At 40.2% G+C, this 11,797-nt stretch overlaps 1 pseudogene across 1 annotated transcript; it reads right to left on the bottom strand.

The window, feature by feature from the left end:
- Positions 1 to 1,686: 1,686 nt before the first annotated feature.
- Positions 1,687 to 4,333, bottom strand: LOC143576468 (nuclear pore complex protein NUP50B-like; annotated as a pseudogene). The gene is made up of 2 exons (XR_013142957.1): positions 3,619 to 4,333; positions 1,687 to 3,576 (listed from the first exon to the last, which is right to left on the bottom strand). The product of XR_013142957.1 is annotated as a nuclear pore complex protein NUP50B-like (transcript).
- Between the last annotated feature and the right edge of the window lie 7,464 nt (positions 4,334 to 11,797).

Consider the following 11,797-nt stretch of genomic DNA (forward strand, 5'->3'; position numbering starts at 1 on the left):
AAAACCGAATTCATTAACCCCATTAAGTATGGTCGTTAAACCCATCAGCGTGCCCCTAACGTGAGGGACATTTTTGTCATTTTTCTCCCCAAATAAACCCCAGTCATAATTCACAAGCCCCCCTTACGTGAGAGGCTGGGTGTATTTGGGGAAAAAAGGACAAAAATGTCCCTCATGAGAAGGGTACATTGATGAGTTTAACAACCAGACTTAACAAGGTTAATGAATTTGGGTTTAATTGCAGGTGAAATGAAACCACAAAGACGAAAATCACATATTTGAAACTATTGAACTAAAACCGCAGATTTGGACAAACTCAGGGACGAAAACCGCAATTTACTCTAAATTTTAAAACTAAAGAAAGGATTTTATATTTCACTAAAACCCTTTTATTAAAAACAAATACATCAAATTATAGTGGGATACACACATACTACCCATCTAATCATCTATATATATATATATGCATACCACATGTGAGTTCAAGAGAACAAAGCCCATAAGAAAACAACAATGGAGGTGAAGAGAATCTTGAAGCTTGTGGTGGTAATGTGTGTGATGGTGAATGGGTGTAAGGGTGATGTGAATTCATTCAGGGATTGTTATGCCAAATGCTTCATTTTTTGTATGATTGAACCCAACAAAAGTCTATGCACTTGCACCACTCAATGTCTCAAAGAGTGCATCTTTCCTTCTCTTCCTTCAACTATGGATATTGATCCACATACACAAAACCTTGGTTATTGCAAGCTTGGTTGTGCCACTTCCCTTTGTTCCAATATCAGCAAAGCACACAATCCAGGTATGCACATAGGTATAGGTGTGTAAATTTATGACACGACACGGATATAACATGAACTTCGTGTGTTTACGTTTAGACCAAATGGTTTGGGTCAGTTTTGAGTCGAACTAGCGAACACGTTTAGCTAAATCGGTTGTGTTTTGGTTGACATGTTAACCATTTGTTTTACAGAATTTAAAGATAATATGTTTATGTTATAAATATACTAACAAATTTAAAATATTAGATTTTATAGTTTAAATGGACTTTAGAGTATATAATATGGAAACATATAAAATAAAAAGTTTGGGTTAAAGGGGTTGTGCTAGTGTTAACCTTAGAAAACTCATGTCATGTTTGGGTTTACATGTTTTTGACACAATTTATGGATTCGTGTCCTGTCGGGGTTTTATCAAACTTTTGCGTTTGTGTCGGCCTCAAACCTTAAATGCATACATGCATATGATATAAATGTTGTGACACTTTTGTTTATAGATGGCAAGAATGTGGAGAGTTGTGTTGGGTCATGTTCAAACAAGTGCACCATGAGCTACTCGTCTTCATCACCTTAACTTGAGACACCACCGATAGCAGTCGCTTTCTTGTTTCATAATTGTATTGTATTGTATTGTTCTTGGCTGTGTTGTTTGTTCATGACAACACATTCAAATCATTGTAAAAGTCATTATTGCCGTATTGTTTTAAATTTGAAGATTTAAGTGTAGTCGAACTATGTTACCGATTTAATATGATAAGTTTGCAACCCATATTCATTGTTGGATATAAGGTCTGTTATGTCCATTATTTTGATAATAATCAAACACAAATACAAATGTTTATTCATTTAATTAAATGAATGAACATGCATGAACACATGTCTTATTCGTTCGTTTATATTCTTCACATATATCCATTCATTTATGTTAGCCTGTTTTCCATTTTATCATAAACAAATATAAAAAACAGCCGTGAATTAAGGACTTGGGCTTTATCCATTCTGTTGTTTTATAAAGTGATGGAATAATAGTGTGTCATTTGTCAGTACTTGACCCGTGAACTTGGGTGGGTAGTGACTGACTACTGCTTGTGAATGACAGCATGTTATCAAACTCAGAAATCCATATAGCACACGGACTTCGATTCTGTGGGAATCCAACTGTCTTTTAAAACCTATAATGATTATATATTTAAAAATAACACAAGCCGAACTCAAGCTCTTATTCAACCACATAATCGCGTACCCATTTTGTTAGATAGTTAAACGGGCCTCGTTGATGCAGATTCAAGTTCCAGCCAACTAGAGCATAGCTCTAAAAATATGCATAAAAACTATAGCCTATAAAACTAAGTGTGTAAATAAGCCGGCCGCGCTCGACTTGTTTAACTCAGCATAAATCAAGCTTGAGCTCAGCTCTCAGTAATTTTTCAAACTCGGACTCCGACTCTTTTACTTTTGCATTAATTATTATAAAAAACACACACATTTAAGCTCGAGTTTGTTTAAGCTCGATGCTAAACAACTCACCTAGTTTACGTTTAGATTCTAACAGCACAAATAGCATGCTTCAAACAAGCACACAACCATCAACAATAGACGTGGACAGCTACCACAACATCAAGTACAAGCATTTTGGTCGGTAGCACATCCACCAACCGTGCTGGAAAGACTTAGTAACGGTAACCGCTCCTATTAGCATGATCGGTGATTAACGTCCCCACGAATACCAGTATGCAGCCATCAAGAAAATGTCACATGGGTCAAAATGTGCCCATATGTATTATAATGCATAAAACCTCTTAAATGACTATCCATCACAAACATAAAACAAACTAAAAATATCAAATATAGAGCACCGTCATCATTTTAATCAACTCCAAATTTTGAACCTTGTCTGCAGATTTGACTCAACAATACTACCCCAAAAGCCCGACGACAACAGATTCAATAAGATATAAGGTTCAAGTTAACGATAAAAAAAAAGAACAAAAAAAGACAAACTCTGCTACATGATAAGAGGTGACCTGTAAATTTGACATTCTATACGCCTTCAAAGGCGGAAAGTGCCAGCTGATGCAAAATACCCAATACCCTACTTGTCTTACCCTCATGGAGAATTTTCTGGGGTCTTCAAAGATGAAACAGCAGCTTTCGCACCTGTATTAACATTGCCTTTGTGTTGTGTAACAACCACACGAAACTGCTCAACGATAGCAGGATCTTTGAATTTCAAAGCAAAAGTTGAAAGCTCATCTTTTCCTTCACCGGTGCTGTTTAAACAAGCAAATGTAATCCCTTTTTTATCCATATTGGTCAGTTTCATGTCGGGGAAAAGACTAGCGTTTAATATTAATCTGTAATTGCCTTTAGCTCTCATCACAAGTCTACCCTTTTCATTCCCAGTTGTTGAAACATTGACTTTTAATTCCCCTTTACCCCTTTCTTTCCACCCACCATCAATAAACTCGAATAATACAGAATCAGCTGTGAAAACTGCCTTTTCGTTTTCTTCACCTGTTTCAACTTCAACTTGTTTTATAGAAGGTGTGTTTGTGTTGATGTTGCTTCCTTCAGTGGTGGCCAGTTTGGTGTCACTAGCGGTCCCAAACAGAGACGAGTTCCCATTGGTGCCAAAACTGAAAGATGGGAAACTGGGCTGGTCACCTTTTGTGATTGGCCCGAATGAAAAACTTGAACTTGAAAAACCTGTCCCAACAATTCCAGTAAAAGCATTTTGGGTACTTGAAAGCTGTTGAAACGAGTTAATTGTTGCAGCCTTTTCAGCTTCTTTTGCTGACTCAGTATCAGCTGAATCAAGTTTCTTCACCTCGCTGGCAACTTCACTGTTCTCCACCTCATCAACTTTGCTTTCAGTTTTTTTGGCTTCACATTCAGTCTCTTCTTTTGCTGACACGGCAACATCTGAATCAAGTTTCTTCGTCTCGCTGGCGACTTCAGTGTTTTCCACCTCATCAGCTTTGCTTTCAGTAACTTTGTCTTCACTTTCAACCTATTCTTTGGCTGACCCAGCAACATCAGATTCAACTTTTTTTGCCTCGCTGGCAACTTCACTGGCTTCCACCAAATCAGCTTTGCTTTCAGCTTCTTGACTACCGCCGTCTTCTTCCTTTACAGTTTCCTTTTTATCATTATCTTGAGACTCTTGAACTGTAGGTTGTACCAACTGAATTGATGCAAATGGGTTGGATGAAGGTGCAGAAATGGGATTTGTAGGTTGTACCAACTGAATTGATGCAAATGGGTTGGACGAAGGGGCAGACGGGTGGATGATGGTTTACTTCTACGGACTTTTACGATTCTCCTATCGGCTAAAACCTCTTCACTAGCTTTCTTGAATGTTCCTGTTTCTTGATCATTAACATCTTCTTCGTCATCAAGACCAGGGTTATCTCTAGAAATTTCCCTTCCTGCAGCCCGTTTTTTGGAAGGTGGAAGTGCGTTGTCTGCGTCTCCCATGACAGAATAGTGATGAAACTTCAAATCCAATAATGCTGATCAAACACCTGAAACAAACATCGATCATATCTCATTCAGTAGATATTTAACTTTCTACATAATTAGTTATTTGAATGTTGAACTTGGTTTTAAATAGCGCGATGCGATCCTATGCGTTATGTACCAAAATTTGATGCGCGATGCTAGCACATCACGTATCTGATGCGTTCTTTGTTAAAATAATACTACAAAAATAATTATACATAATATTTTAACATCTAAACTTTTAAACTTTAAAAAAATAGAAAATATTGATAAATTAACATAAACGAACAGTTTGGCTGATTGTTTACCTAAACTAAATTTTAGCTATAAACTTGGAAACGTGGGTAAAAGCAGTAAATGAAAATTATGCTGATTGTTAGGCCCAATATATTTTATATATAATGCGTCAATTCTTCTTCTACCAACTTTCTCCATGACTCTACAAGACTTCTTTATCATCTCCAGGTAAGTAATATCTTCCATAACTAAAAGATCCAACCCAGTTTTCAATTAAAAAAGTCCGATTCTAGCCCTAGTTACATGTTGTGTGCATCAGAGCGCATTATGCAAAGGCCCGCAACATGCGAAATCAGCGCATCACGGGAGGGCAACGCAATATATGCAGCAATGCGCCCTCAACCTCGCGTTATTTAAAACCAAGATGTTGAAGTACTGAAGCTATTAGATTATGCAAGAAGGTACCAAACTCAAAAGATATTTAACTTTCTACATAATAAGCTATATAAAAGGAACCAATAGTGAGTTAAGTTAAATAACAAAGTACCGAACTTATCAAACTGGGAACAAATCAACATTAACTTGCAGGTCTAAGAGCCATGAGTGGAAATGCCTTGGTTTTAAAAAGCGAGGCGATGAACAAAACACCTCAGTAGTAATTTGAAGCAGAGTTACTACAAAGTACAAACATAGGGCTGGCTTATCAATAACTTACTTAATAATAAAAAGACTTAAACTATGTAAAAGGATGCAGCCACCTAGGGTTGTACAAACAAACAAATTAGAAATGGAGTAAAAGATAGATGTTTAACTTAACACACAACACAAATCCTATATATATATATATATATGTTACATAATTTGCAATAAATCGAGAAAATTAGTGTTTGCCCTAATTTGACTGACTCACTTTCTATTGAACAAATCTAAGACCTAACGATCCAAATCGTGTACAGATTCTAGCATCAAAACAATTACAAACACTGTGATGGCCGGCTGAATGAATGAATAATAATAATAATAATTGTAAGACAAAGTTGAGTAGCATCGATCAGAGTAATGAAATGATTCAAGTTAAGAGAAGAAGAAGAAGAAGAAGAAGAAGAAGAAGTAAATGGATACTGGCGGAAGGAATTTAGAGCCTCTTTGCGGACTGCTAGTGCTTGCCTTTGTATTGTATATGAAACAAACCAAACCCTAGAATCATCTAATATACTATACCTTGGCTTCACAATTCCTTTATTTTTTTAATTAATTAATTATTAATATGTTTTTATAATTCTAAACTTAATATATTTTAATTTGTGATTTTACCAAATAGTAAATAAAATAAAAATGACTGAGAATATGAGTTTTTGGAGACCGCGAAATAAGGTCATGGTTCTTTAAAGAAATTGTATAGGTTATGTTTCGAGTATTTGTAGCGGTTGTGGACATGATATGTGTTTGTGAAGGATGAGGTAATGGGTTGGTTGAGGGGTTAGCGGGATGGGGCTCAGTTGAAAAGAAGAATATGGAATGCATGGTTTTGTTGAGCGGGGTAGGTGGTGTGGTTAATTCATCAGCGGGTTTTCGGGTTAGAGTTTTTATGACTATGGGTGTGACATCTGCCCCGATCCGACCCGACCCAGGTACCCGTTTCTCTGACCCGATCTCTCTTTTAGTATTTAATATTTATACTTGTATTTTATTTTTAATAATAATATATATTTCCTGCCCGCCTCTTTCTCCCTCTCTCTTTCCGCCTTCTCTTCCCTCTTGTCCTTTGGTTCTTTCCGCCTAAGGATGTCTGCAGCTCCACGCGCCAGACTCCTTACATGGAAGCCTGCGTGAAGACATCTTGTTCCTGCGATGCGTGAAGAGAACTCTTCTCGCAGCGCGCTAAGAATGCATGTTCTTCCCGCAATGCGCTAAGAATGTATGTTCTTCCCGCGATGCGCTTAGAATTCTTGTTCTTCACGCAGCACGCTAAGGATTTGTGATTCTTCCCGCAGTGCGCTAAGGATTGTTGTGCCAGCCTTCGCGCTCGCGCACTCAGCCTTCCCGCGCTTAACCCTTGTATCACTGTTTATTCCAGCCTGTATGCTTTTGTGTTGTCTTATCTTCCGTGCTGTTGACCTAATCTGCTTTATGTCTGAATAGTTACTTTCGGCGCAGCATGCGTACCAACCCCCATTGGTTGGTAGAAAAAGTGACTGACATTATCTTTTGAGATCTGCTTTTGCCATGCTTGACCAGTACCTTTATCTGAACCGCCCATGCCTGTTACTGTTCCCTGTCAGCTTTATCTTGCCCCCTGCAGCTGCCATATCTTTTGATATCTTTTGCTTTTGGATTCTTATGCTTTTTGATATCTTTTGCTTTTTGAGATCTTTTCCCCTTTTCTAGGATTGTGTTCCCTAGGGTTTCTCTATAAATAATAGTATTATTTTTTTTCCTAACACATCACACACAAAACACTTAATCTCTCCTGTTCTCTTGCTCCTTGCTCTCTCTGCCGTCTTCCTCTCTGCCTCCGTCTTCCTCCTTGTTCTTCCTGCTTTTCCGGTAATATATATATTATAATTTACTTATTAATTATGCTAACTTATAATCAAGACTTAAAACAAATCATTAAAACAATAATCTTATTTATAGGTTAACTTGTGCTTGTTTAAAGTTGGTTCTTGCTTTATCTATCACCGCATCGTTTATCATGTGAGTAATCTCGTACCTAATCCCTTTTTGCTTTTAATGTTTTGGGATGTTCATGTGTTCATACAAACTTAGAGTCTTAAACTTGTTTATGAACTTTAGTCGCGCAGTATCCCATGTGTTGAGGACGTTTACTTGGCTGTTTATTTGTATGTGTGTATCATTAACCGCTTTGTTCGGCCTATTCCGCAGTTCCGTTGGTACCATTAGTTGAACACGGGAGACCTATCGTTTACGGTTTTCTTTGTTTACACTTGCACAGATGTTTTCTCGTTTTTATGCTCAATTGGGAGCATGGATTGAACTATGATCTATGAACTATCTTAGGCTTGATCACAATCTGATTACACCCTTGTTAAACTCTAGACATACACGTGTTGCGCGCAGATTTACTGTGATTATCTATGATTATCTATTAAACTTGATTTCTCACCAACACGCAAGTGTTTGACGTTTATTTTAACACATGTTCAGGTTTGCAGTAGCTGTTTTGGAGCTTGTGGACACGTAGGACGTTTTTACTTTTGGACCTAGAATTAAAATGTACCAAGACAAGTTAATGTTGTTTGAATGTTATAATTTATAATATATTGATTTATGTTTGATTTATGTTCTTTATTTTCCCCGCTGCGCGTGCGCGATAAAATGTGTATTAATAAATATTGACACCAATAGTGTCGCGAGTAATGAAGCAATATGTGGCGCCCCGATGTATAATCCGCCTTTGGTCGGGGTGTTACAGATTGGTATCAGAGCTCGTTGACTTTAGGATAGGTGGTTAGACGTAACGGCCTAGAATACCTAAGAGTCCCTTCTCGCGCATGAGAGAAATCTCATGTTTGCGCGCTTATTGTTAATTACTCGTTATTTATGAATATGCTCGCGCTTGCGCAGTATATGATTTTATTCCGCGATATTTCGACTTTTGTTGAATTTCGATTTTTATTGATTTTACTTACATATTCGTTTGTTGGGATTTGAAGATCCGAAAAGTCATGGTGATACATGAATAGTTGATTTTCAATTTCCATTTACGATTATGTTCTGAGGTTGGAGACTTGAAAAGTCATGGTGGTACATGAATTGTCAACCTCCAATACTCATTTTCTTGTATATTTTATATTGAAGATTGGAAAGTCATGGTGATACATGAATCGTCAATCTCCAATACTCGTTTACTAGCTATTTTAAATTGAGAACTCGGAAAGTCACGGTGATACGTGAATTGTCGGTTCTTGATTCGAATTTGTTACCTTTATTAAGTCTGCATTTAGGATCATTTATTTTACTTTAACTTTTGATAGTATCTAACTCCGTGAAACCAAGCTTTATAAGATTAAAACTTTGCGCTAAAACCAAGATATTAACTAAAATTAAAATTTTTATAGAATGCCTCCGCTATCTCGCCGATTTCAGAGAAGAGAAGCCTCGCGCATGCGTAGACAGCAACGTTCCCAGGAAATGGCCGCCGCAATAGCCCAAGCTTTGAGCCAAAACAATGCTAATACCTCCAGTTATAACATTAAGTCCTTTAATGCGGGTAACCCTCCGAAGTTCACAGGTCTTGAAGGAGCCACCGTGATGCTCCAATGGCTTGAGAAGATCGAAAACACTTTCCTCCACACCCAATGCCCCTCAGACAGACGAACCCTATATGCTTCCAGTGTCCTGGAATCCAGAGCGCTTACATGGTGGAATGGAGTAGCTCATGCGCGTGGCGCAGAGGCTGCTTCTAGCATGACATGGGAGGAATTCAAGGAAATTCTTACGCGAGAATTCTGCCCTCCCAACGAAGTTAAGCGCCTGGAGGAAGAATTCTGGAACTTGAAGCAATACAGCGGTGAAGCGCGCGAGTACGCGACGCGCTTCCACGAGCTAAGCTTACTGGTCCCTCACCTTGTTACCCCTTCCCGCCGAGCCATCGAGAAATTCCTTGGGGGTCTCCCCATGGAAATTCAAGATTCTGTATGGGCCAGAAACCCAGTTACCCTCTCTGACGCCATCGAATTGGCCGCTGTGCTCAGCGACAACCATGTCAGAGCAGGAACCCTGTTCCTGCGGGGAACTGAGAAGACCAAACCCACCAAGACTGTCCCTGAACCAACAGAAACCAAACCAGAACCCTCAAACCATAACCAGAAACGTAGGCGCAGACAAGCCTATGCGCTTACCAACCCGCCCATTGTCCAGCAACCCGTTTACCAACCCCCAGTTTACGCGCCTAACCCACTGTCAACCTACCCAGCACCTCCTGCAGTCCACAACTATGCCTTAACCAATCCCGCACTCCCTGCCCCGCCAACTAAGAAACCTTACACAGGAAACCAACCCTTTTGCCCAACCTGTAGACTTCATCACCCACCTCAAGTCCCGTGTCGACAATGTAACCGATGTGGCCGCGTAGGTCACTCCGTCGAGTACTGTAGAACCCCTCCCTCCAATCCGATTGCGCCAACACCACCAGCTTACCCGCAGAACCCACAGCCAACTTACCAAAACCCACGACCCAGATCGTGCTTTAACTGCGGTGATCCAAGTCATTTCCGGAACGCGTGCCCAAGGCTACAAGTTCAGATTACTCAAGCGAATCCGGTGAACCAAATTTCGAACCAAGTGACGCGTGGCCGAGCTTTTAACATAACCGCGCACCAAGCGCAAGCGAATAACGACGTAGTTAATGGTACATTTTTGCTTAACGGATTTTATGCATCTATGCTTTTTGATACTGGCGCCGATCGAAGTTTTATCTCTCGCGCCTTCGAGCAGAAGCTTGCGCGACCGCGCGATGACTTAAAAGAAGATTTTTCAGTTGAATTGGCTAATGGCGAAACTGTTTTAATAAACTCGGTAATTAAAGATTGCACGCTTAACCTTAACGAAAACGATTTTCTGATCGACCTCATCCCTATGCCTCTTGGAAGCTTTGATGTTATCATTGGTATGGACTGGCTCTCGAAGAATCGCGCCGAAGTTATTTGCGCCAAGAAATTGATTCGCATACCTCGAGAAAATGGTGATCTTCATATTTACGGCGAAAAACCCTCCAGTGGTCTTAAACTTATGTCTTGCGCCGAAGCCCAAAGACTCATGCGGAAGAAGTGTATTGCATTTCTAGCCCATGTGGTTAAACCCGATGAAGGAAAGAAGCTTCGCGATATCCCTGTTGTGCGTGATTTTCCTGAAGTTTTTCCTGATGATCTTCCTGGTATCCCTCCCGCTCGTGAAGTCGAGTTTCGTGTTGATCTTGTCCCTGGTGCTTCCCCCGTTGCTAAATCTCCTTACCGTCTTGCACCCGCTGAGATGCAAGAATTGGCCAGCCAACTCCAAGAGTTGACTGCTAAAGGATTCATTCGCCCTAGCTCTTCGCCCTGGGGTGCTCCGGTGTTGTTCGTTAAAAAGAAAGATGGATCGTTTCGCATGTGTATTGATTACCGCGAGTTGAACAAACTCACCATTAAAAACCGGTATCCCTTACCGCGTATTGACGACCTCTTTGATCAACTCCAAGGTGCCTCCTGTTTCTCGAAGATCGATCTCCGTTCTGGTTATCATCAGTTGCGTATCCGCGATGAAGATGTTCCGAAGACTGCTTTCCGAACTCGTTATGGCCATTTTGAATTCTTGGTCATGTCCTTCGGTCTAACCAACGCACCCGCCGTTTTCATGGATCTAATGAATCGGGTGTGTAGGCCTTTCTTGGATAAATTCGTGATCGTGTTTATCGATGATGTTCTGGTGTATTCTAAGACCAAGGCCGAGCATGAGCAACATCTTCGGTTGGTGTTGCAGAAGCTTCGAACCGAGCAGCTCTATGCTAAACTTTCCAAGTGTGAATTCTGGTCTGATGAAGTACAGTTTCTTGGTCATGTTGTAAACAAGATGGGTATTCATGTCGACCCATCCAAGATTGAAGCAATCAAGAACTGGATTACGCCATCCTCTCCTTCTGAGATCCGTTCCTTTCTAGGCTTAGCTGGTTATTACCGGCGCTTTATTTCGAACTTCTCGAAGATCGCTTTGCCTTTAACAGCTCTGACGCACAAAGGTAAACCGTATATTTGGGGCTCGAAGCAAGAAGAAGCCTTTCTAACGCTCAAGCGTTTGTTGTGTGAAGCTCCTGTTCTTGCACTACCTGAGGGTAATGATGATTTTGTCGTGTATTGCGATGCCTCCAACCAAGGTCTCGGTTGTGTTCTTATGCAACGAGGCAAGGTTATCGCTTACGCATCAAGGCAACTCAAGGTTCATGAAAAGAATTATACAACTCACGACCTCGAGCTTGGTGCAGTTGTTTTTGCCTTGAAGATCTGGAGACACTACCTTTATGGTACTAAGTGTATCCTCTACACTGACCATAAAAGCCTTCAGCATATCTTTGATCAAAAGGAACTTAACATGAGGCAACGCCGATGGAACGAACTCATCAGCGATTACGATTGTGAGATCCGGTATCACCCTGGTAAGGCTAATGTGGTAGCCGACGCGCTCAGCCGAAAACCCTGCCAACTTAACTGTATCTTGCCGCGCACCCAGCTTCACTTCGCGCCGATTCAAAGCAACCTTGAATCGCGTATTCGTGACGCGCA

The sequence above is a fragment of the Bidens hawaiensis genome, unplaced genomic scaffold, assembly GCF_021521415.1.
Source record: "Bidens hawaiensis isolate Kalapana, Puna unplaced genomic scaffold, B.hawaiensis_p1.1 tig00028226_1, whole genome shotgun sequence".
Taxonomy (NCBI): Eukaryota; Viridiplantae; Streptophyta; class Magnoliopsida; order Asterales; family Asteraceae; genus Bidens; species Bidens hawaiensis.